The sequence below is a fragment of the Lactuca sativa genome, chromosome 1 (assembly GCF_002870075.4).
Source record: "Lactuca sativa cultivar Salinas chromosome 1, Lsat_Salinas_v11, whole genome shotgun sequence".
NCBI lineage: Eukaryota > Viridiplantae > Streptophyta > Magnoliopsida > Asterales > Asteraceae > Lactuca > Lactuca sativa.
The window spans coordinates 157,281,564-157,286,767 of NC_056623.2; positions in this window are offsets into that span (position 1 = coordinate 157,281,564).

Below are 5,204 nucleotides of genomic sequence, written 5' to 3' on the forward strand. Positions count from 1 at the left end.
TATATATATATATATATATTTGTCAATATATATTGTGAACAATTATAGGAGCGACAAATTGTAAAATGTAAATATTATCAAAAGATTTGATAGATTTATAGAAACACAAATAAGTAATAAGATATGTTTGCACTAATGGAAATAATGAAAAATTTGTTCCAAGAAGCTGTGTGGAACTATTCTGTAGCAAAAACTACCCGTTCTACTAACTAACGCTCCTATATATAGTTGTCAAATAAGCATCTGAAAGAATCATAAGTCGAAAGTTCGGAATTAAGAAAATACACTAAACATTACAACTAGACACTATTATTTTTGAATCCTAACACACACACACACACACACACACACACACATATATATATATATATATATATATATATATATATATATATATATATATATATATATAGATGTTCAAGTTAATTTGAGACCATGTTAATTTTGTGAGACCAAATCTAAAAATAATTTTAAAATGCAAAATAAAAGGAAAAATCCAAAAACTCTTTTTTTAATTATAATTTTCGGAACTTGATATACCTAAAAAAACTCAATAAAATAAAAAAAAAATTAAAAAGTCCTGTTTTTTTTTTTTTTTTAAAACACGTGAAATATTCTAATAGAATATTACACTGTAAATATTCTTATGTGCTTTTAGAATGTTAGAATAATTGCCAGATATGTAGAATATTCTAATATTCTACTAGAATATGTAAAAAATGTATTTTATTTATTTATTTTTTATTTTTTTGGTATTTTTTTATTTTTCTTTTGGGAAAAATATATTTTGAAAATTCTCAATTATTTTTTATTTTAAAAATGTTTTTGTTTTATCTTTTCTAAATGAGTAGCTATGATTGCGTCTCACGGATCTCATAAAATTAGGCCGTCTCACATTAACCTAACCATATATATATATATATATATATATATATATATATATATATATATATATATATATATATATATATATATGTATTAAAATGTTTTTATTTTTAACTTTTTATATTATAAGAAAATTTTATATTCCATAAATATTATATTTAACAAGTTTTTACTTATTTTTTCTTTGAAAATATATTATTTTAATTTTTATGTTTTAATCATTGTTTTTATAAATCTTTTCTTCAATCATACCTTTATGATTTTTTTTAAAATACTTGGTTCTTATATTTTTCCAATATTAAATCAGATTTGTTAGTTTAATAAGTTTATATATAAATTTTAACAAAATTAGTTATATAATCAAAATAGAATAGTTATGTGATTAATTAGGTAACCAACTTACAAATACGTATCATTTAAAAACTTATTATCATTCCAAAGTTATCGATCCTTAATTCCTAAAACTTGTACTCTTTTTAGTTGAACGTATAAACCAAAATATTTTACATTGTTATTAAATAAGAGACTGCCAATAAATAATATATTGAAATAACATAAAAAGTTGATGTGAAAAAATCTTAATATTCGTAACTGATGTAAAAAAAATAGTCAGGTATGGTTATCGAGAATAAGATATAATAACTTGTTAGATTGTCGGTTTGTAGAAAAAATAATGACTTTTATGCCGAACAGAAAAAAATGACAAAAATATATAAGGTGTTTTTTTATGTAGTGGCTTTTGTGTTGTACTAAATAATAATTGTAAATAAAAAGAGATTATATTTATATATTTTTGTAAGTAAAAGGAGATTATATTTACATATCTTAAAACTTCGAAGGTAAAAAAGAAAACTTATAGGGGCCTTAATGTAATTATACGTCTTTTTTGTGGGGTCATGACCCTATTTTTACAAAGGAATCTGAAAGGGCCCTATATTTTTGTCCGAACCAAATCCAAATCCAACACAACCCTATGTTTGCAAAAAACACTCTAAACAAATTTGGATTGAAGTACAATAGACAATAAAGTAGAGAAATATGCAAAATACATTTTATTGCAATCTTCCATTAACAACGCTCCCAAATTCTTATTGTAAAATTTCATTTCATAATATCTATTGGTTTGTTATTTATAGCATAATAACTAGAATCAAAATCTTTGATTCTGTAGCAAATTTTGTACCTACATAGCTACGAATTTTGACTACCTAACAAATGGCGTAGCAATCTAGTTACAAACGTAGATTTTGTAGTGACTTTTGTAGTAAAATAGTTACATATTTTGATGCAGTAACAATTTTTGTATCAAAATAGCAACAAACATTGATCCATTGTAACGCCATGTTTCGAATAAAGTCCTAATTCGAGGTTGTGGCCCAAGAACCAATCATCATAAATATTAGGGCTTTTATAATGATAAGATTTAGGCTCATTTGGATGTGGGTAATGTAGGTATGTGACCCAATAGTTCGATTTGCACTTTCGAGTAAACGGTAAAACGAGAATGTAGTGTTTCAAGACTTCTTTTATAAATGTTGGATTTTAGTTCGGTTGGTTTTTAGGTTAAATAAAGTTTATAGATGTGTAGAGCTTCTCGCTACCTTTCCGTGGATATAAAGAACGTCAAAAACAGAGTCGAAACGAAGAAGTTATGTCCTTCAGAAGTTTCGTGGTTTTCAGGCTTAGCCGAGTACACGGGGCGTACACAAAGGGTACGCGGGGCGTACTAGTGAAAAATGAAGTATGGTGGGCGTAACTTGGAGTACGCTGGGCGTACTGACCAGGATTGGTCGCGAATGTTCTTCGGACTATGTTGGGCGTACCAGAATTACGTTGGGCGTACTCCAGTCAGATCAGAACCTTATTTTAGGGTCTTAGACCCTATTTAAGCTCCTTATCTAATAACCTAACCCTAATATCTTCAGCCTCCATCCCTTTAAACCCTAGAAATCGACCCTTAGCCCCTATTTAAGTGATTTTGGAGCCTGGAGGGCCATTAGAGGTGTATTTTGGGTGAATTGAAGAAGAAGATGTATAGAGAAGAAGCAAGAGATTGAAGAGAGCTTGTAGATCCAGAAGTTTTACATCATTTCCAACCAATTAAACGTACAAAGTTCCCATCTTGGTGCTTCTACATCATAGATCTAGGTTCTCATGAATATTGTCCCTTTTTGGTTTCAAGAATGGATTTTTATGGTGCAAATCCGTTTTTCGACTTAGGGTTACCACCCATGAAGCTATTTGAGTCCCTTAGGCAGGAAGGTTTCCATCTTGGAGGTCTTAACGGGTTCATGCAAGAGTTATGGTCATTTTCATGGAAGTAGATTGCTAGACCTTGAGTTTGGGTTCATGTGGGTCATATAAGTCACCAAGTTAGTGACTTTATGAATTAAGACGTTAAGTAGAGCTCATATCTGTAATTTGGTTCCTTGGTTTGAAGCATTAAGCACTTAATGGAATTTGTGCATAATCCGTTTGTACACTAGGCGTAAAATGTAGTACGTTGCGCGTACAACCCTTTTGCCCAGTACGCTAAGCGTACATGAGAGGTACGCTGGCCGTACGCTCTCAGGAGAGCTTGGGCCTTTGTAGACTTTGGACCTTTAGGCCCTAATGTTTTTGGGCCTGGATTTACTGGTTGTTGGGCATAAATATATATTTGGGCCAATATTGGAATAGTTGGGTCTATTGGGCATTGTGGCCCAATATAGAAAAGGACTTTGCAATTGTGGGCCTCGGTTTGGGTCAATTCTTGGACTAGGTTGATGTGGGCCTTATTGGGCCAAATGGAAAGAGGATTAAGGACTAAGGAAATTATTGGGCTTTTGGACAACACCCGTGTAGAGGTTTGGGCCCAATTTGGAAAATTGGACCATTGATGGATTCATGGACATTATAGTGTTGGGCTTTTGTTTTAGGTTTGGGCCTTAGTTTTGGATCATACTAGGCCAGGGGTAGAATGGTCATTTTACACCATGAATGGATTAAGGATTATGGTTTGGGACCTAATTGCTAACTGGGTATTGTTTGATGTTGAAGTTTGGGACTCTGTCAGCCAACAACTGGAGTAGTATCTGCGAGACTTCAGTAGTGCCAGAGGAGTTATCCTCACTGTACTAAGGGGTCTAAGGCACCAAGGCCATCCCATTAGATTTGATATCTTAGTAGTTACTTATATGTTGAGTTAGAGTTAGTGATATATGCCAGTTGATATGCTAGTATGGTAGGTCTGTAGGACTACCTGTGATGTTGATTGATTACCTGTATGTGCATTTATCTATTACATGTCGACATGTTATGAAGGTTGGGTTGAGGTTGTACTGCTCCGTGCGGTAACCAACAAACCCTATAGTATTCCATATATGAGCTGAGGGCCTGGTACGCATTCCAGACTCATACTGAGGACTTAGGAGCATTCCAGAAAGGAGCTGAGGGCCCGGTAGGCATTCCAGACTTGTACTGAGGGCTCGATGGCAATCCAAATGTGAGTTGAGGGCCCGGTAGGCATTTTAGACTCATACTGTGGGCCCAGGGGTATTCCAGTCTGTAAAGCTGTGGACCCGTTACGTGTTGTTCTATTTAGTTTGTTATGATATGTTATATGTTCATGTGTTATTGGACATGTTTGTGAATCAGTATTTTGGGGGTAACTCACTAAGTTTTTGGTCTTATAGTTTAAGTTATTGTTTCAGATACATCAGGGGATCGTGGCAAGGCAAAGGCGTGATCGTACAACTCCTCCCTTTTTTATGACTTTGTTTCTAGGATACTTTGATATTAAACTATTTTGAAAACATTTTGTAATGACTAATGGGTTTTGAATTGTTTAAAAAGTTTTAAATTGGCTTGAATTTTACGAGTGTTACATCCATATTAAAATTTGTAGCAAAATACCTACGACTTATACTTCCTTAGCAAATTTTGTAGCAAGCTAGCTACGGACTCCGATTACGTAGCAAAATTTCGTAGTCCTTCAAATATTAGCTACAGAACGTAATTTCATAGCTAGTTATGTAGCAAATATACATATGTCTAATTATTATATAGCAAAGTCCATAGTAGAGTAGCTACTATTTTCAATTTCGTAGCATAATTCCGTAGCTATTCAAAGATTAGCTACGAAATGCAATTCTATAGGAAATTCCATAGCAAAATAGATACGACAAGCTATTCCTATAACATTTGACTCCAAGTATTTTCCTATTTGGTCCTTTAAGTTTAAATTTTTTTGCAGATGAGTTTATAAAAATCTTTGATTGATTAGATCTTTATAACAGGCAAATCAAGAAAGCAGAAACAATAAAATAAAAACACAAGAA